Raw genomic sequence first — 22425 nt, 5'->3', positions numbered from 1 at the left:
CGGAATCTGTGGGATGCAATGAAAGCCGTTCTGAGAGGAAAATTTATTGCACTGAGTTCCCACATCAGGAAAACAGAGCGATTACAAATAAATAACTTGATGCTACACCTCAAACAGCTAGAAAAAGAAGAGCAAGTCAAGCCCAAAGCCAAAAGAAGAGAGGAAATTATAAAAATCAGAGCAGAAATCAATGCAATAGAGACTAAGAAAACAATACAAAGAATCAACGAATCAAAGAGTTGGTTCTTTGAAAGAATAAATAAAATCGATAAGCCCCTAGCCAACCTTATTTAAAAAAGGAAAGAAAAAGCTCAAATTCATGCAATAAGAAATGAAAAAGGAGAAATCACTACAGACCCAATAGAAATACAGAGGATCATCAACACCTATTTCGAAAACCTCTACTCTCAAAAGTTTGATAACACAGAAGAAATAGACAGATTCTTAGAAGCATATGAAGTACCAAAGCTAGATCAAGAGGATATAAAACTGTTGAATAACCCAATCTCTGCTAATGAAATTGAGAATGTAATTGGGTCCTTGCCCACCAAGAAGAGCCCAGGCCCAGATGGATTCACTGCAGAATTCTACAAGAAATATAAAGAAGACCTAATGCCGACACTCCTCAAACTATTCAATGAAATTGAAAGGGAAGCAATCCTTCCTAAGTCATTCCTGGAAGCAAATATTACTCTAGTACCAAAACCTGAGAAAGACCCAACTATAAAAGAGAACTATAGACCGATCTCCCTAATGAACACAGATGCAAAAATCCTCAATAAAATATTGGCAAATAGGATCCAGCAAATCATCAAGAAGATTATACACCATGACCAAGTGGGATTCATCCCAGGAATGCAAGGATGGTTCAACATACGCAAGTCAATAAATGTAATCCACCATATCAATAAAGCCAAAAATAAGAATCACATGATCATCTCTATAGATGCAGAAAAAGCCTTCGATAAGGTCCAACACTTATTCATGATAAGAACTCTACAGAAAATTGGAATAAATGGTCTTTACCTCAATATAATAAAGGCCATTTATGACAAACCAACAGCCAGCATCATACTAAATGGCCAAAAATTGAAAGCCTTTACTTTAAAATCGGGTACAAGACAAGGATGTCCTTTATCACCACTCCTATTTAATATAGTACTGGAAGGACTAGCCAGAGCAATTAGGCAAGAAAGAGAAATAAAAGGGGTAAAGATAGGAAAAGAAGAAGTTAAATTATCATTGTTTGCAGATGACATGATACTCTACATAGAAGACCCCCTAAACTCCATTGAAATACTCTTAGATACAATAAATAAATTCAGTAATGTGGCTGGATACAAAATCAATACTCAGAAATCAATAGCATTCCTATACACGAACAACAAAATTACAGAGAGGGAAATAAAGAGAAACTGGACTATTCACATTAGCAAGCAAAAAAATGAAATATTTAGGAATTACTCTTACGAAAGAAGTGAAAGACTTATACAGTGAAAATTATAATACACTGAAAAAGGAAATTGAAGATGATCTCAGAAAATGGAAAGACATCCCTTGCTCATGGATAGGAAGAACAAACATTGTGAAAATGGCCATTCTCCCAAAACTGTTATACAGATTCAATGCAATCCCAATAGAAATACCATCAACATACCTTATAGATCTAGAGAAATCACTCCTAAATTTCATCTGGAACCAGAAGAGACCTAGAATCGCAAAGGCAATTCTAAGCAGCAAAGACAAAGCAGGAGGCATCACAATCCCTGACTTGAAGTTATACTACAAAGCAACAGTAGTAAAATCAACATGGTATTGGAATCAAAACAGAGCTGAAGATCAGTGGAATAGATTAGAAGATACAACCACAACTACGAACACACTCAACCACCTTATTTTTGATAAAGGAGCCAAGCAGGTTCACTGGAAGAACGACAGTCTCTTTAATAAATGGTGCTGGAAAAACTGGCTCTCCATTTGCCGAAAACTAAAGCTAGACCCATGTCTATCACCATGTACTAAATTAAAATCTAAATGGGTCAAAGATCTGAATATTAAAACAGAAACACTAAATCTATTGGAAGACAAAATAGGTAGAAACCTTGGAGACATAGGAGTAGGTAAAGAATTCATGAACAGGACTCAAACCGCACGGGAAATACTTCCCAGAATCAATAACTGGGACCACTTCTTATTAAAAAGTTTCTGCATGTCAAAAGAAATCTCCAGCATAGTGAAAAGAAAACCCACAAACTGGGAAAAGACTTTAGTGAACTCTCTCTCAGACAAGGGCCTCTTGTCTAAAACATATAAAGAATTAAAGAAACTCAGACCTCCGAAATTCAAAGATCCAATCCAAAAATGGGCATCTGAGATGAATATGCAATTCTCAGATGAAGAAATGCAAATGGTAAATAAATACATGAAAAAATGCTCATCATCATTGGTCATTAGAGAAATGCAAATTAAAACCACACTGAGATACCATCTCACTCCTGAAAGAATGGCCAGGATCAAGAAAACCGACAACAAATGCTGGAGAGGCTGTGGGGAAAAAGGAACTCTCCTGCACTGCTGGTGGGAGTGTAGACTGGTACAGCCTTTGTGGAGATCTGTCTGGAGATTTCTCAAAAAGTTGGGACTGGAAATCCCATTTATTCCAGCTATTCCACTTCTAGGCATATTCCCAGAAGAACTGAAAGCATCATACCACAGTGATATATGTGCACCTATGTTTATAGCAGCACAATTTGTAATCGCCAGATCTTGGAAACAACCCAAGTGCCCATCAACTGAGGAATGGATAAAAAAGTTGTGGTATTTCTATACAATGGAGTATTATTCAGCTATAAAGAAGGATCACATTGAGATATTTATCAATAAATGGGCGCAGCTTGAGACCATACTCATTAGTGAAATAAATCAATCTCGCATGTGTGAATACCGAATAGTTTCCCTAATGTAAATAATGATTCAAATATATAAAAATATGTGGTAATCATGATTCCCCATTAGGTGGCCTTGAAGCCTTATAAAGTTTTCACTCATTAATTAGAAAGGCTTTATTCTGAGCTTCTTGATATGAAAATATTTGAAGCTAGAGTATATGAAGTTTTATCCAAATATTTCAAGGAAAAAGACACTATGGTAACTACTATTAAGTCAGGTTATAAGGTGGTGAAGTACTAGGTTGTTGAAACAGTCATGCTGTGACCTCTATTGTTATATTGTTATGTCCTGTTTTATCTCAATCTCCCCCTTATTGTTTCAAAAAAAAATTATTTAGTCATTTCTTATGTTTGTCTTAATTAAAGAAAAAATTCAAAAAAATTAGGATATATAAATAGTAACTCTTTTCGATTTCCTATTAACTTGTTTTGAAGTCCTGTAGTACTCCCACGATCTTGTTTTGACTGATTAGACTCTGTTCCATTCTATATGATAGTATCAAGTTTGAAGACATAGGCAACTACTTTGAAGACAATAAGATTCACTAAGATACCCATTCTGGTTTGACTATTGTCTTCTTTGGAAGTCCTGTAATGTTTACAATGCCTAAGTTTTATTGGTCTTGTTCTCTACTGTTTTGTCCAACTTTATAATATCTAATAAGATAGACAATTCTTTTTAAGGAAACAAGGGACAACGTTGATAACCATTGTTGATAAATTTGTACTCTGTTCTACACCATGTGCTATGTCTATCCTTGGTATTGACTGACAGCTTTGTTTTGCCATACTTGACTGTATTCTTCCCCCCCCCCCAAGAAAGTAATAAGCACTAAGGAGTAATAAAATCCAAGATGTGTAAATTTTGTTGTAAAAAAGAGAGGAAAAAAAAAAAAGAAAAAGAGCTCTAACGGATATAACAGCAAGTGTGTTTGGGGGTGTTAAATAGCTGACTTTATCAATGTTTTTGGAACATTGAACACAGCTGTTTGCAGTCTCCCTGTTTGAATGTCCACCTTGTGTTCTTTGATACTGTGATTTGAGGAACTATTTTCAAGAAGATAGTGTGTAATCTACTAGCAGGTAATTTCTTACTGTTATGTTTTTTTGTTTTGTTTTGTTTTGTTTTGTTTTGTAGTACTGTATTGCGTGTACCCTTACGCCGCTTTGGTTTGTTTTGTGTTTTTCTCTTTTTCCTCTTAAATTAAAAAAAAAAAAAAGAGATTCTGGAAGTGTGTGTATACATAATATACACAGATGTATATCTTTGATAATTTCTTAATGACATGATAATAGAGAAAAGCAGGTGGCAAAAGATTCTAGACAGTATTAGATCTTCCACAACTTGATCCTTGTCTGTTTTTTCAAGTGGTATATCTGAATACACACACACACACACACACACACACACACACATACACATGCACACACACCAATGGAAGAGCTTTCCAGTTACCAGTTTTCTGTTATCTATTGAACCAGCCTAGCACCTAATACCTCTGTGCATTTTCCTTCTCACTGCTAAGTTTACCGACTCCATTCCCCAATATAAATGACACCTCCCTTCTGCAGCCCTCCCTGACACTCTGCTGTTAGCATTATTTGCTCTCTGTTGTTTCCTGCAGTAAGAGTGACCACGAACACACAAAGGCTAATTTTACAAACTTCCCTAAGGGATAAATGAAGGCTTGGGATTATAGTATTACCCATTAATTTTTGGAGTGGGCCATCTTCTTCGATCCATTAAGACTAAACTAAGACTACAAAATGAAAAAGAACATTCCAGAATAAGATCCTTCTTAGCATAAAATAATCTCCACCCTCTGAGTCATTCCAGGATTAACCCTTGCCTCTGAATCTTCCAATGATCTGGATCGCCCACTAGCCTCTCCTAAATTGTATACACCCACTACATTATACACACTCAATAAACAGTGGCTTGTTTTGAGTATCTGGTTCTTTGCCCATACTGAGGCACTGACCACTCACTGCTTATCATGCATTACTAAATTTGTCTATTTCTTATTTTATCTTTTGCTGTACCCCTCACAGAGGCAGCTGGGGTCTTTGCAAGGTCCTGATATTGCAGTTCTTCCAACAAAGCTCCACTACAGCATGTCATGGCACACTGTATCAGATTAATTTCACAGGGCCTTGGCATGGTTTGAGGGCTACTGGAGAACAGGCATCTTTAGACTTACAGAGTTTTATACATACTCTGCATTCTAACTCCTGACACATTGTCAAGAGATATCTCAATAAACTCCTGACCTCCTCTTTTCTTCTGACTACCTGAGCTCGATCCTTTGTCCCTTCATTGTCTTTTGCACAATATTGAGTCGTCTTTTGTACAATATTGTCCATTGTACTACTTAAGGACTTCCAGTCTCCCATACACTAACCACCTCCTGTTTCAATCCATTTAACATGATTTTCAGGATGCCACATTATTTAATGTAGTATAGCCAAACCATTTACCTTGACCATCAAGAATATCAATTGTTTAAAAACAAAAACCAATCAATTAAAAAACATCTGCAGAACTCTGATAGGATTAGTATGAATCAATACATCAATTTACAAAGAAATAACATCTTAACAATGTAGAGTCTTCTAATTCATAGATAAGATTTAGTATCATTGTGCTTTCTGCTTACTTCATCTTTCAACCCTTTACACAGGCATATATGTGTACACATACAACAAGAGAAAAAATACACGTGTATGTATGTGTACATATATAGCACATGAATATACTCATGAATCTCTCTTTAATTTTCTTTTTTTGTGTGCAAAAAGCAGTGACAGAGTTTATTGGAAAGGTAGAATGAAAAATGAGGGAGAAACTGGCTGTGCAGAGTGGGCTTGGACTGAGTAAAAGGACACACTGGAGAAAGCGAGCAACATATGGTGAGGAAAGTTACCATAGCAGGCTCCTCATGGTATCTGAGTCCTCTGGGAAACCCGTGAGAACTTCTCTACATGGGTTCTGAGAGGCAGTGCTGGGCTCCCACAGCTCAGGCCATGGTCAGGCTTAGCCCATGCTACTGAGAACCTGCCCCCGTTTTGACGGGAAAGCCATGTGCGTGGCATTGAGTACTGTTCACATGTGTGTTCCGGGTCTTGTAATTAATGGGTCCTGGCTCTTCCCCAGCCAGCTTTGCCACATAGGCTCCTAAATCATGAGTGCTGGGATTACAGGTGTGTGCACAATGGCTGGCTACCTTCGCTGTTTTTAGAGTTCAACACCACTTACCAACTGTTAAGGCCCCTTGCTTAGGCCTGACAAAATGCTTTTTAGACTTAGATAAAGTTATCTTTTTGGGAAGGGGCATTAGCTCACTGGAAGGAAAGAATGTTTTTTGTATTCATTTTCATCTTGTGCTGTCTCTAGTCAGCGTTGGTTCAGCACCTTGTGACTGCTCTGTATGTTTGGGCAGGGCTGTATCTGTGAAGCAATTTGAGTGCTGAGAATTTTACCTTTGTGTCACCATGGTGCGTACATCATTTCTTTTTTTTTTTTTAATTTTATTTAAGGAGAGAAAAAAAAAGCAGAGAAAGGGTACAAGTTATACAGATTTACAGAAAAAAATAAACAGTAGGAAATCACTAGTTAATGGATTACACATTGTCATTTTAGAAATAATTGTTCAAGTCACAAAATTAAAGCTAGTAAAGTGGACATTCCAACAGTGAGACTGCAGACAGTTCTGTTCAATGATCCAATACAACTCAGTGATATCATTTTCTATCTTATACACTTAAATATACATGCAGTTATATCGTTTAGAGCACTTTCTTTTCCTCTCTTTTGTACAATGACTATTACACATTTTGGGTTTTGTTGCTCCCATAGTTCTTATTACTTTTTTGGAAGGGAGTAGAACCAAATGTGACCTAACAGAACAGAGTCAATCAAATCAAAAGGGTGGACATAATAGATAATATAAAAGCATAATACAAGGTGATCAAAAATGGTTACCATAATGCCTCCCGCTATCTCTAATAGAATTGCCTATATCATCAGCTATAATAAAATTGAACAAAATAGTAAAGAACAAAGTGACCAAACCAAAGCATTGGAGACATTGTAGGTCTTTAAAAGTAGATAAAAGTCAATGAGAATGGGCGTCATAATGAATCTCACTATCTTCACAGCTGTTGCCTAAACTTTCGAACCATGTACTATCAAGCAAAACAGAATGGGGGGACATCACTCAAAAACAAGATGCTGAGAGTAATATAGGGCTTTAAATCAAGATAATCGAAAGTCAAAGTGGGTTACTATAATATATCCTGCTATTTTTATTTATTTTTCCCTTAATTCAAAGGATAAAAATAAAAAAGTAAATAATGAAGTGGAGATCGAGATAAAAGAGGGCATAACAGCAAAACAGCGCAGATCAAAACATAACCATTTCAGCAGAATAGTGTTTCACCACAAGATAATCCTGACATAAAAGTAGTTACCATATTGTCTCTTTCCTTAAAATCTTTGAGTATAACTTCGCATACTGTAGCATCAAGTATATCAAAACAATGTAAAACCACTTAAGAGATGGACAGCATTACAGGGTATTTAGAATCAACTAACAGAAAATGAACAATGGTTTCTGTATAATTTCCTTGTCTTTAAAAGTTTTGCTTATACTATCGTACATAATAAAATCCAATAAGATACCACCTGTTTAGACCAATGGAGACAGAAGAACAAAAGCTTGATGAGACTTCAAAACAAGATGATACTAAATCAGTATTACCTATTAAGACGTCATTTTCTCCAAAATAGCTGTTCCTATCATCCAATCTTCTCTGCCTCACTTCTGTTGAGCTCTTTTTCTGTCATTAGTTGTTAGTTTGTCTTCTTCATTTTGTTTTCTGCTCCATTCATTGTGGCCTCTCTGCCACTATTTCCGGATTCTTTGTATTTTTCTTTTTTAGAATATCCTGCAGTATTCTCTGTAGAGTTGAATTGGTGGTTGCAAATTCCACTAGTTCCTCTTTATCCTGGAAGCACCTTGTTTTTCCATCAATTTCCAGGGATAGTTGTGCAGGATATATCAATCTTGGCTGGAGATTATTATCTTTCAAAGCTTGAATTATTTCCCCCCACGCTCTTCATGATTTGATGGTTTGTCCAGAGAAATCTGCTGTAATTCTGATGGGTGTTCCCTTGTAAGTGATCTGTTTCTTGTCTCTGACAGCTTTTAATATTCTGTTCTTGTATTGAATTTCTGGAATTTTGATTATTATATGCCTGGGTGTTGCTCTGTTTGGGTTGTAGGTGGCTGGGGTCCTGTATGCCTCATACATCTGAGTATCTTTACCTTTTGCTAAATTAGGAAAATTCTCCTGGATTATTTCTGTGAGTAGCTTTTGTAGCTCATTTGTATGTGTCCCTACTTCTTCTTTTATATTCTTAATTCTTAAGTTATGGATCTTCTTATCATCTTCTAGTCTTTGTATTATTGCTGTTTGTTACTTTGTTACTTTTAAGAAGTTTTTCATTTCATTCTCCCATATTACAAATCTGCCGGCCAGCTCAGATAATCTGTCCTTAGTTTCTTTCAAGTTGTTACGCCAGTTTTCGATAGAGTTTTTAGTTTCCTGGTAGTCTCTTTGAACCTGTTTCACGTATTCTATGCTTTCTCTATTTTCTCCATCAAACAATTCTCCCCTCTTTTTCTGTTCTTCCATTTCACCATCTGTTTTTTCTTGGGTGGTGCCTAGCATTTCTCTAACTATTCTGCTTATTTCTAGCTTCAGGTCATTAATAACTTCATTCCTGAACTGATCTATGAGGCTCTCTAGATGGTGCTTTATGTCTATTGGTGCGGTGTCCGCTATTGCCTGTTTCTCAAGATTGGGGGCCGAGGACCCTTTCTTGTTGCTGTCTCTTCCCATATTCTTTGTTCCTTATATATGCAAGCTTATATAGGAGGCCCAGCTTCCCTCCCTGTCAGCCACAGCCTGATCGAATTGCGCCGGCTAGGTGTTCCCGCCCACCGCAGCACACCAGGAAGTTGTAGACCAGGCAGCCTACGCGGGGCCTGCCCTTCCAGGCCACCCTCAGGCTCTGGGATCTGGGTTGTGCCAGCCTACTGGGTCTCTGCCAGGAGCGTCACGTAGGCTAGGCACTTCTCACCAATCCCGTTTGATAGGGGCATACGTGGCTGAAGTCGCTGCAGCGCCCCGCTCCCGCAAGTCTGCCCAGTCCCAAAATGTCTTCCGCTGGAGTCTCATTAAACTATGGGTGAGTGTCAGTTTCTCTCACTAACCACAAGTCAATGCACAGCTCCCTGCCCGTCCTGTTTTCAACTCAGTTCGCTGATTCCCGTTCTCAGAGCTTCCGCGCCTCTGTATCCCTGCCGAGCCGATGTAGACGCAGCCACAGTGCAGCAGGAAACCCAAATCGCGGTTTCCAATGGCGCGGGCTCCAGTCTCCACACTGAGGCCCCTCTGCTCCTGTTCTAGCACCAGGACTGCATTCCAAGTTGGTTTCTCTCAGCCCAATTCATTCTTGGGTCAGCAGAGCATATCTCCACCTGCTTATGACTCCTTAGTCCGCACCATTCCTGAATTCTAAGCCAAGTCTTTCAGAGAGCCTCCATAGCTGCTGCTATCTGTCTGCCATGTTCTCCCGGAAGCTCTCTTCTTTAATTTTCTAAGCAACATTTTGTACTTATCCCTGGGGAGGTCTTACATATCATTTGTTGAATTTGTTCCTAAGTATTTTATGTTAGTAATAACACTGTAAATGGAAATTTTTTTATTTTTGGTACTCAGGAATCACTTATGCTAGACAATCACACTACCACTGAGCTACACCCTCGGCTCAAATCTTTGCCTCGTCCTTAATCTTAGAAAGTATTCGGTATATCACTTTTTAATATTAATAGTGAGTTTTCTACAAATGTCCTTTATCAAACTGAATATGTGCCCTAACTTTTCTAGTTTGATGAAAATTTTTAGTACCAGTGAGTAGTACCTAATACTTTTCCTTTTAAGATGATCATATCATTAACTTCCTTTAGTAGGTTAATATAGTGAATTATTACTGACTACTTTTTCAATATTGAAATAACCTTCCAAAAACATGGAAACTATAAAGGATGTTGGACACTCAATTGTTTAAAGGGGAAGTAAATTAAAGATTAAACCTAATTTCAAGACGAGTGTAAAGTTACAGTTGACAATGTCATAACGCAATGAGACAAATAGTCTAGAAATAGACCTACAAAAATAAAGCAAATTGGTTTTTCAACAAAAGTGCAAAGGATAGTCAATAACTGGTGCTGTATCCAAATAAAAATCAACCTATATATCACATGATTTACAAAAATTAATTTATAATGGGTTATAGATCCAAATATAAAGTCTAAAACTATAAAACTTCTAGAAGAAAAAAAAACTCTTCATGATCTTAGGATCAAAAAAGTTTCTTAGGACACCAAATCACTAACCATAAAAGAAAAAAGTGGTAAAAGGACTTAGTTAAAATTTAAAACTTCCGGCTTTTCAAAAAATATCTAAGAAATAAAAAGGAAAGCCACACATTGGGAGAACATACTTACAATATATATACATAGATCTGAAAAAGTTCTCATACATACAATAAATACATTTTAAAGAAATTACTATTACCAAATAATAAATTATAAACATGTTTCTTAAGAGGGAAAAACAGGACTTCTGGGAGAACATGGTGGATAGATAACAGCAGCTACAGAGGCTCTCTGAGATAGCCAGCTTAGATTCCAGGAATGGTGTGGTGTGGCGAGTCCTAAGTAGGGGGAGATATACCCTGCCAACCCAGGAACAAACTAAGGTGAGAGAAACCAATTGGAAATGCAATCCCGGTGCTATGACTGGAACAGCTAGTCTCAGTGCCAAAGCTGGAACCTGCGCCTCTGGAAACCGTGGCTTGAATTTCCTGCCGCCACTACTGCATCTGAAATGGCACAGCAGGGATAGAGACGTAAAAGCTCTGAGAGTGGGAATCGGCGAAACAACTTGAGAGCAGAGCTGGCAGGGAGCCTTGCATCGACCTGCGGTGCGTGAGAGGAACGGGAACCCTTCCATAGAATAGGAAGCTCCAACAGAGAACATTCTGAAACTGGGGAGACTAGCCGGAACAGAACGCTGCAGTGACTTCAGTCACATATTCCCCTCTCAAGCAGGATTAGAGGGGAGTGCTTGACCTGGGTGATGCCACGGATTAAGACCCAGGAGGCTAGCCCAAAGCAGTTCCCTGTGCCTGGCCGTGCACCCTAATGCAGTGAAGCCTTTAGCAGGTTGACTGACCTGAAGGGGCAGGCAAAGCATAGGCTGCCCCAGTCTGTGTCTCCCTAGTACACTGCAGTGGGCAGGAACACCTGGCCGGCATGATTCAAACAAACTGTAACTGACAAAGAAAGAAACTGGGCCTCCTATATATTCTTGTATGGAAGGAACAAAATATATAGGAAGAGGGAGCAACAAGAAAGGGTCCTCAGTCCCCAATCCTGAGAACACTGATCCAGGAAAGGTAAATGCAAAGGAGAATGAGGACAGAAAACATGCAGTATCAGACATGGCACCGATAGACATAAAGTGATATCTCCAGGACCTCATAGACGAGTTCAAAAGTGAAGTATTTAACCAAATAAAGCAATATAAGTAGAATAGTTAAAGAAATGCTAAGCACCTCCCAAGAAAAAACAGATAGTGGAATGGAAGAACAGAAAAAAAGGGGAGAATTGTTTGATGGAGAAAATAGAGAAAACATAGAATACGTGAAGCAGGTTCAAAGAGATTACCAGGAAACTAAAAACTCTATTGAAAGCTGGCATATCAGCTTGAAAGAAACTAAGGATAGATTATCTGAACTGGAGAACAGATTTGTAATGTGGGGCCATGAAATGAAAAACTTCTTAAAAATAACAAGGAAACAAACAGTAACAATACAAAGGCTAGAAGATGATAAGAGGATATATAACTTAAGAATTAAGAATGTAAAGGAAGAAGCAGGGATACAAACAAATAAACTGCAAAGGTTAATCACAGAAATAATTCTCTAATATGGGAAAAGGTAAAGATACTCAGATCTATGAGGCATACAGGACCCCAGCCACCTACAACCCAAACAGAACTACACCCAGGCATATAATAATCAAAATTCCAGAAATCCAATATAACAGAATATTAAAAGCCATCAGAGACAAGAAACAGATCACTTACAAGGGAATACCCATCAGAATAATAGCAGACTTCTTGGCACAAACCATCAAATCATGAAGAGCATGGGCGAAATAATGCAAGCTTTGAAAGATAATAACCTCCAGCCAAGACTGATATATCCTGCACAACTGTCCCTAGAAATTAATGGAGAAACAAGGTGCTTCCAGGATAAAGAGGAACTAGGGGAATTTGCAACCACCAATTCAACTCTACAGAAAATACTGCAGGACATTCTAAAAGAGAAAAACACCAAGATTCCAAAAACAGTGGCAGAGAGGCCACAATGAATGGAGCAGAAGGTGAAATGAAGAAGACAAACTGACAACTAATGACAGAAAAAGAGCTCAACGGAAATGAGGCAGAGAAGGCTGGATGGTAGCAACAGCTATTTTGGAGAAAACAAGACATCATAATAGCTAGTGCTGATTTACTATCATCTTGTTTTGAAGTCCCATCAAGATTTTGTTCTTCTGTCTCCACCAGTCTTAACATGTTGTATCTTATTGGATTTTATTATATGTGATAATATAAACAAAAACTTTTATAGACAAGAAGATAATACAGAAACCATTGTTCATTTTATGTTAGTTGGTTCTAAATACCCTATAATACTGTCATTCTCTTGAATGGTTTTACATTGTCTTGATATGTTTGATACTACAGTATACAAAGTTATACTCAAAGATTCCAAGGAAAGAGACATTATGGCAACTACTTTTATGTTGGGATATCTTGTGATGAAACACTATTTTGCTTAAATGGTTATCTTCTGACCTGTGCTGTTTTGTTGTTATGTCCTCTTTTATCTCAATCTCCTTTTTTATTATTTATTTTTTTATATTTACCTTTTTAATTAAGGGAAAAAATAAATAAAAAATAACAGGATATATTATAGTAACCCACTTTGATTTCCTATTAACTTGATTTGAAACCCTGTATTGCTTTCACCATCTTGTTTTGACTGATTTTACTCCATTCGGTTTTGCTTGATAGTACCAAGTTTGAGAGTATAGGCAACAACTGTGAAGACAATAAGATTCACTATGATGCCCATTCTGGTTTGACTATTATCTTCTTTTGAAGTCCTGTAATGTCTCTAATGCTTTGGTTTCATTGGTATTGTTTTTTACTGTGTTGTTCAATTTTATTATAACTGATGATATAGGCAAGAGGCATTATGGTAACCATTGTTGATCACCTTGTATTCTGTTTTTACATTATGTACTATGTCTATCCTTTTGATTTGACTGATTCTGTTTTATTATGTCACATTTGGTTTTATTCTCTTCAAAAAAAAAGTAGTAAGAAGTGTGGGAGTAATAAAACCCAAAATGTGTAATTGTCATTGTAAAAAAAGAGAGGAAAAGAAAGTGCGCTAAAGGATATAACTGCATGTATATTTAAGTGTATAATATAGATAACATTACTGAGTTTTTGTTGGATCATTGAACAGAACTGTTTGCAGTATCATTATTTGAATGTCCACTTTATATGCTTTAATTTTGTAACTTGAACAACTATTTCTAAGTGACTATATGTAATGTATTAGCTAGTGATTTCCTACTGTTTATTTTTTTTGAAATTCTGTATAACTTGTACCCCTTTTCTGTTTTTTTTTCCTCCTGAAATAAAACTTTTTAAAAAGAGGGAAAAAAATTGAACAGACATATTAAACAAAATAATTCACGTGAATGGCCTTATAAGCAAATTGGAAGGGTTAAAGGGAGGATAGAGGAATGAAAAAAAAAAAAGGTATATCTGTATAGATATAAATTCTCTATGACAAATATGACTATTATGTATACCTAAAATGTACAAATAAAATCAGATTAAAAAGATAATCAAATTTGATGGACCAACAAAATTTCTGTGTGTGTGTGTGGGGGTGAACCTAAAACCCCACCTCACAGTATATTCGAAAGTTAAAATGGGAGCTTAATCCTACATGTAAAAACTTAAATGAGAAAACTTCTAAAAGAAAACATTGCAGAAAATCTTCACAGTAGTGAAATAAATAGAAATTTCTTAGACTAAGCCCCAAAACACAAACGAGTAATAACTGTCAAGTTGAACTTAATCCCAATTAAAAACATGTGCTCTTCAAAGGCAAACCATGAAATGGCAGAAAATAGTTGTAATACAAATATCGATCCAAGGATATGCATCTAGAATATAGAAAGAAGTTCATCTCAACTGTATTTTTTTAATGGGCAAATATTTGGATAAGCACTTTGCAAAAAGAAAAAAAGCAGCTGCCCTAAAATCAAAGGAAAAGACATTCAAAATGATTCGTTTCAGGAAAATACAAATAAAATCATGGTGAGGTAGGACTTTCACCCACTAAACTAGCTAAAATGATAAGGACTGTACTTCAAAAGTTGGTGAGCGATGTGGATCAAAGGCAATATTACTGTTGGGAATAAAATGTGGTTTCCACTTTGGAAAACACTATGGCAATTTATTAGAAGGAACAAAATATACCTTACCATATGGTCCAAAAACTTTTCTATATATTAAAAAAAGGACATAACCACAAACAAACTTGTACATAAATGTTTGTATAGCAACTCTAGTCACAATAGCCCAAGCTGGAAACAGTCCAAATACCTGCTGACAGATCAATAAACAACTTATGACACAGTCATACAATAGATCACTACTTCGTGATAAAAGGATTAATCTCCCTCTTTGTAATACAGGTGGATTAATCTCAAAAACATTATGCATCATGATAAAAAGAGACTGAGGATTCCCTTTATTTGTACTTCTAGAAATACTCTATATAGCCACTAGCCATATGTAACTATTTAAATTTAATTAAAGTTAAGTAGAATTTTAAAATTTCAGTTCCTTAGTTGCCCTAGCTGATTATCAAGTATTCAAGAGTCCCATGCATGTAGTGGCAACTGTATTAGGGAGGCCAGTTACATACAACATTTCCATTATAGCATAAAGCTCTCTAGGACAGTGCTGTTCTGAAACATGCTAAATTAAACTACGAAGACAGAATCAGATGAGTGGTTGATGGGGCTGAGAGGGTGGGGAGGTGAAATTGAAAGCCTACAAAATACTACAGAGGTATTTTCTAAGAAACACTGGAAGTCTTCTATTATCCTACTCATGTTAGCTTCTTGAGTGCATCACAGAATGCATTTTCATTTACCTGTTCCCTCGGCAGCACAACTTTGAACAGTAAATAAGACTTGGCTGTATAGTATAATAGTGAAAATCTCAAATGACCACAACAGCGGGACAGTAGAATCCATCCAGGTTCCCATCCAATTGCCACCATTTAGTGGAGGCAACTATAGCTCATGTTAGAAACAATTTTTAATTAATTGGTAGGCAAACATCAGCATCCACATTTCCTAATGTTTTTTTTTCAAACTGGTATTTTACAAGCCATTTCTCAATTAATATAAGTGTTTTCCAAAAAATTAAAAATACATGTGATGAAAACTCATCCTGAATGAGAAACAACACAGAACCACTCTACTCCTCTAACATATTCTCACATTACAGACTCTCAGTAAAACGATCCTGATTTAATCAAAAGGATAGTCTTCGGCTTCTGCAAACTCTTTTCTTCATATTTGTGCCTCCTGTGCCCTCCTATGTGGGTCCTCCACATTGGTTATCTTGCCTATGTTTCATGATCACACCAAATAAAACATTTCCTGGATTAAATTACTCTCCAGTCTCACAGAAGTTTCCCTACAAAGCCCTGGCAGATGGGAAGCATTCTAATCCACATACTTAATGTATCAGGTGGCCATTTCTAGCCATTTTCCTCTTTATCCCTTATCATATTTAACACCACCACCAATTAAAGCCTCTAAAGGCCCTCCACTCAACAGGCTTTAAAAACTGATTCCTGTTCCTTGTGGATGCCCACCAATGAGCTCAAATTCTGGGTGGACGCCCAGGCCAACAGCTGACTCAAATAGCTGATGTCATGCTAACAACTTGTTTTGGGTAGAGTTTGAAATGCAAATAGTACACCTCGTTAAAACTTAAAATTCATTTTAGCAGTGCCTCTGATTTCCTGCTGAGAAGTCAAGATCCGAAGGGAAGAACACTATTCACACGTCTTACGTGAATCAAAAATAAAAAATGAAACAAATGGGTTTTGGAGTTTTATTTTGATTTGGATTTGACACTTTTTAAATTTCCAGGCCAATATCTTTGCCCTTTTGCTACTTTTTGAGATAATAAATCCCAAGTAAAACACACAGAGCATCTACAGAGTCCACAGGCTGAAGCCAGCCAGATTTCTCTGGCTTATGACACCAGCCTGCAGGTCCTTCCTCTGACCACAGGAAGGGTGGGGCTGCCAAAGGGATGTGCAGGTGGGGTAAAGGGACCAAGTGGCAAATCCCAGGAGCTGGATGTCACAAGCTCCTCAGCAAACCACTACGTTGCATGCCACAGGGAGGACTATACCTATAAGTATAGGAAGTATAGTAAATATAGTTCATTTTTGGTATCACATCTCATTGATTTAGATATTAGTTGTGACTGTATGGAAGTCAGGAATAAAATAAAAACAAGGCAAACTCTGGCAGTGTTGTATCCTGTTCATATTATAGAAGTAAAACATATTTACTGGAGAGGACTTGAACAAAAAGCTGATAGGTAAAAGGAAAGATATCATCAGTAATCCTAACTTTGTTACAGCTTTAATTTTTTCCCCAATAAAGATGTATCTTTTATGAAATTGGAATTATACTGCATATTGTTTTCATCCTGCTTCTTTAGACAATATAATAACATTACATAATGTTATATTCTCTAACAGAGTAACTTCAGAACATAATGAAATCTATATAAACATCATCAATGTCTTTGCCAAAGTTCTAAATCTTATTTTAAAAGCGATCATAGTAAATTACATTGCCCTGTCCCTGAAATCATGCATAATTTCACCTATTTTATGTGTTTACAAGCATTGCTTCATTTCTGATGATATAAAAGCTTCCAGAGTGCTCAATTTTTCTTCCAAGGGACAGTCAACCACATTCAAGTCACTCCTGCAAGAAGTTCTGGGAGCTTTTCTTTCTTTCTCTCTTCTCCTCTACCTGTACCTCTCCTTTCCAACTAGTGCATATGTGTACCACTGTACCCAGATACAAGTATTTTTAAATACCTATTATATGCCAGATCATGTTGCAGGCAATGAGTATAAATGTTCCAGAAAATAAATGGGTCTAACTGACATCCATCAAAGGGATATTTACTAGGTTTGGTTGATATTTCACATTTAATTATCCCAAAATGGAGTGAGGTTGAGGCTGATCAGATGAACACTAGCCTCTCTCATCCATCATTCCAACACCCACTTCAAGGAGCATCATCTATAAACTACAGCTGATTCCTGTTTATCACTCCTAGGTCCCTCCATCTTCTTTCCTCCTGAGGAAAGCTTTTCTCAGAAGTGTCAACAGGCCTTACTCTGAAGCTACTGCAGTTCCAAATATCTGGAACATTCTTAAGACAACCTTGACTGCCCTTGTTCCCAAGTGGGGTCACGGGATGACTGTTTAATAGGTACAGACTTTCAGTTTAGGATGATGAAAAAGAAATGGCAGTGGTAGCTACACAACATACATGTCCTTGAAATGCCACTGAACTGTATGCTTTAATGTGATTAAAATGGTAAATTTTATATAATATATATTTTACCAAGATATTTTACCATATTTTGTGCAATATATGTTTTAAATGGCACCACACCACCCTGGGGAAGGTGTCTCTGACATCTGCTTCGACTCACCTGAAAATAGGTAAAACTTAACCCTAAGGAATCCCTTGAGACAGGAATAGTTATAAGTCAAAAGGTACAGGCAAGTCGGCCCTTAGGTGTGCCCACTTCCATTCTGGGGACAAGAGAGTGGGCAAGGTCTGTGGCTGTTCAGAGTCCCAAAGGCACTGTGATGCTCCTCATCCCCTGCCTGTCCACAGTTGGGCAGCATCTTGTCCCTAACATATAAACAAGATAAAGAAGGAAGAGCTTAACCAAAGCTGGGGAAAGAGCCTGTTTCAGAGCTCCAGTCGCAGCTGCATCCAAAGACCTTCGACAAGTCTGTCAGCCACACCTGACATGTTCTGTCTCACTTTTTTGATTTCAGTTTAAATGTCACCTGCTCAGAAGGGCTTTGCCTCAAAGGCAGCCCCTCCTCTTCACCAACCCATTGATCTTCTGTAGTATGACCGTGACTGGCTGGTTTGCTAGCATGTACCACTGCTGGAGATTATACTTCTATTAGTTCTCTAGTTACTTGTTTATCCACACTAAATAGAACCAGAAGTTCCTGATAGTTGGGACTGTGCTGGTTTTGTTCTCTGCTTTATTTTCAAATCCTCACCTCATATACAGTAGGAATTCAATAAATATTTGCACAACAAATAAATGAGTCAGCCTCATCTGTTTCACTGTGCAGAATGGGTCTCTTCTACTTTGTAAAGTGATGTGTAGGAACAGTCAAACGAGATGAGGTATCCCAAGGTGCTTCTTAAAAGGGAAAAAGACACATATGTGATGAGGTCAACATGCTTGAAGAGCCATTTGTAAATCCCAGTGCCTCAGAGGCCTCTAATCGTGACTTTGGCCCAGTGGCCAGCCCTTCCCTTACTTCTTCACTCCTCTAGGCAGAGTTATTGAAATGGAAAGATGATGGCCTTCTACCCAGCAGGCCAGCTGAACACAATACTACCAAATCATTACAAGGTGAGACCTTTCAGAATTTTCTCACCATGAAGCTCAGATAACAAGACAGTGCTTACCAAGTTAAGGACCTGGCAGAAGTCATACATGGGGAGGACCACAAAAGTACTTTCTGTTCCATAGTTAGCTGAGTACAATAAGCATTCATTGGGCTCCCAGTGTATTTTTGATCCTTGGCTGATTCCCAGGAAGAGAAAAATGTCTATCACTGGAGTGGAGGAGACAGGCATTAAACTGAAAACTACAACTCAGTTCTACAAATCTTGACTGGGATGAATTAACAGAAGGCTTTCTAGAGTGACACATAAACTAAATTAATGTTTGTGGTATATAGTGATTATATTCACATACAGAGTTGGTAGACAGAATGATTACATTCATAATGAAGAATTGGTACATGAACATTTTAATTCTTTTTATTCCCCTCTTCTCCCTCTCCCCTTCCTCCACTTCTAGACTCCTTTCCCATATGCAAAACATTCATCTCTCTACTTTCTATTATAATTTCTTCTCTTTAAATTATTCATACTTCAGGTTTCTCATATGTGAGAGAAACTATGCAGTATTTGTGCTTGCATGTCTCAATTATTTCACTTAACTTTATAGTCCCAGGGTGCATTCATTTATCTACAAATGAATTTGTCCTTCTCAATAGTAGAGTAGTATTCCATGAATACCATATTTTCTTTATCCATTTATTTGTTGATGGACATATAGCCCACTCTGTTGGTTGTCTGCTTTGCTGTTCAGCAGCTTATTAATTTGAAATAGTCTCATTGTTGGTTCTTGATCCTAAACTGAATGTAAAATAGAAGACAGCAGGATGAATAAGAGTGAATAGCCTAAGTTAGGCATAGGATGGAAAGACCCCACAGGAGATTCAGGCAGCTCGAAGCACTGAAGGCACTGGGCATTTCTTGATAGAGTATTTGAGAGCCAAGGGAGAGGCAGAAGGAAAAGCACCTAAGCTGGGAGATGCACCTAGAAAAGGGGGCACTGACCACTCTTCTTTGAGCTGTTTCAAGCACTGTAAGCAAAGGCTATGTGTGCAGTAAGCCCATTTTCTCATCCAGCAGCTCAGAGGGCACATTTAGCTTGGTTGGAGTAGAAACACGGAAACATTTCACTGGACTACAAGTAGGCAGACTTGAATTGAGAGAAATTATGTCCAGAAAGCTGGGAAAAAAAATACCAAGAGCAGAAATCCCCACCCAGACCTATTTCCCACACTGGGAACATAGACTATATTGGTGCTTCTAGATTGCCTGGGAGGCTGTGCATCAGGCAGTTTCAGCCTGGACTGTTCAGAATCCTCAACAGCCAGGTAGAGCTAAGAAGGGAAGAGCACCAACTGGACCCCCCCTGGGTTAGCCCAAATGCAACCTTCTCTGAGTCGTGCTGATGGCTTACATAAAATAATTATATCCCCACCAGGGATTTAGCTCAGTGGTGTAAGCACCTGCCTGGCAAGCGCAAGGTCATGAGTTCCATCCCCAGTACCCCTCTCAAAAACAAAATTATATCCCCAGCTTGCTCACAAGATATGGTTGATTCGGAAAAGGAAGGGCAAGAAAGCCAGAAAAGGAGACAAAGACACAGGGAGCACGTCATGAAGTTGAGATAAATTAAATGCAAAAGAGGGTCCCTTTCACTTTTTTTTCCAGTTGTCTTTACAAAAAGCTCCTTAATCCCATGTACTCAAGAAAAAGACTAATTACATACTATTTTTTCACATGTGGATACATTTTAAGGGTTCTTCTGAAGATCATTAAATGTTGTGCATTCATTTGGATAATATTTGTAAAAATAAGAATGTTCTCAAACTCAACCCAGTCCTCTCCTAATCAGTTCTTCCAGCTTTAGACAGACTGGATAGATGTGAAGAACCTCATCTCATTAGCATTTCCCATTCCTCTCCTGCCAACTCACAATCTCCATCTCTGGCAGCATAATGATGTTGAGAAGATCCTGTCTCATACAGCTTGTAAACTCGTGGCTTACGATATATCAAGGTATCCCAGTGCCTGCTCAGTAGTCTCCTCAGAACAAATAGCTGCAGGATGAACAGATGCAAAAGTTGAAAATAGGGTACACTCCATCCATAGGAAAATCAGTAAATAAAAATAAAACATAGTACATTCACACCTCGAAAAGCAGGTTCTGTTGTTTTTATGATCTAAATGTACCTGGAAAGACTTCTACAGCAAATTGTTATATTTTTAAATGAAAATAAATTGAACAAAACATATGAACTCATTTATATAAAACAACACACAGAAACAAAAGCATTTTATGTGCAAGTATACAAAAACATAAATGCATAAAATAAGTCTGTAAGTTAGCCACTAAAGTAAGCAATGGTGGCTACTCCTGAAAAAGAGACTAGAATTAGATGGGGAGCATAATGAGGCTTTTACTCTATCTACAGTGTTTATATTCTTTAAAAATGAAAATGTATCTAGCTACTGCTTATTTGATTAAAAATAAATAATCTAATATTTTAAAACCTGAAATAATTATATCTTCATCATCCTATAGACTTTAATGAGTTAATAAATAGCACTAGAAAGGCAGCAGAACTAGTTTCCACTTGGGCAAGGGTTTGTTTATCGTGCTTATCTTAAGTTAGGACCAACAATGCTAATGATTCCAAATAGCAGTGGCCATTCCTTAGTCACCCCATCCCTTCCTACCCACAGCTTCAACTATCACCTCGATGGATGACTCCCAAATGCCTCTTTCCCATACATAGCCTCTCCCTTGCGCTAGTCCTGACTTTCCAACTTCCTGTTTGGTACGGCCAACACACCTTACGCAAAGCCAGACTCCTGTACTCTCTCCTCCCTTCTATTCATCTCTTCTGCCTGTCTTCTCCTTCCTACTAACACTTACCTCCTTTTTGCCCTGGGGAACCCAGAAAGGAAACTTCTCAGAAACCTCTAGCTCTCTTTATCCACATTCCCACTGCCAAGTATTCAGTTAGTTTTTACTTTCTAGTGAGTGTGCTAAAAAAAGTTCTGTTAAATTCCTTCTGTTGCCACTGATCCCTTTCCAATTCAAATCCTTCCCAGCCATCACCTGGACTAACAGGATCACCATCAAGTGGTCATCTTGCCCTTGATTGCTTTGACCCTCCTGTTAGATGTTCCATTGGGTGAAGGATCAGATATCAGCCCACTGAAGTCACTTTGAGCCTTCATTCTATTAACTATTACATTAGCTATCTCCCGAGCTTTGAGTCATCTAAAATTTGGGGAAATGGCTTTATGTCTTGGCTAAGTATCTGATAAAAATATAAAAGTGGGCTGAACCAAGTACAAGGCTCTGGTTACAGACCTCTTTCTAAGGAAACCCAGAGCTTATCAACAGATTCAAGAAAAAGTTTTTAAAAACTTAGTGTTAGATGCTTTTCACTTATGCCTTATAATAGTCATTGGCAGGAGGTAGTTACCCCAACTTTAGAGATTTTGAAATCAAAGGAGAGAATGGCGAGATAACTTGTAAAACGCTTCACAGCTATTAAACAGTACTTTT

The 22425-nt window shown here is 37.7% G+C and overlaps 1 protein-coding gene across 8 annotated transcripts in view; it reads right to left on the bottom strand.

Moving 5' to 3' along the window:
* Window positions 1-22425, bottom strand: part of Plce1 (phospholipase C epsilon 1) — a 349441-nt gene that overhangs the window by 306488 nt on the left and 20528 nt on the right. For 2 of the 8 annotated variants that reach the window (XM_063239383.1, XM_063239387.1), the window contains exon 2: window positions 20821-20944. The exons of the other annotated variants lie outside the window; for them this stretch is intronic. The gene's annotated coding sequence lies outside the window, so the exon portion shown is untranslated. The remainder of the gene's footprint in view (window positions 1-20820; window positions 20945-22425) is intronic. 8 annotated transcript variants of the gene reach the window in all.

This window comes from Cavia porcellus, unplaced genomic scaffold (genome assembly GCF_034190915.1).
Source record: "Cavia porcellus strain 051 isolate PalLab524CR breed Dunkin Hartley unplaced genomic scaffold, mCavPor4.1 scaffold_28, whole genome shotgun sequence".
Taxonomy (NCBI): domain Eukaryota; kingdom Metazoa; phylum Chordata; class Mammalia; order Rodentia; family Caviidae; genus Cavia; species Cavia porcellus.
This window is presented reverse-complemented; position numbering and strand designations above follow the sequence as displayed.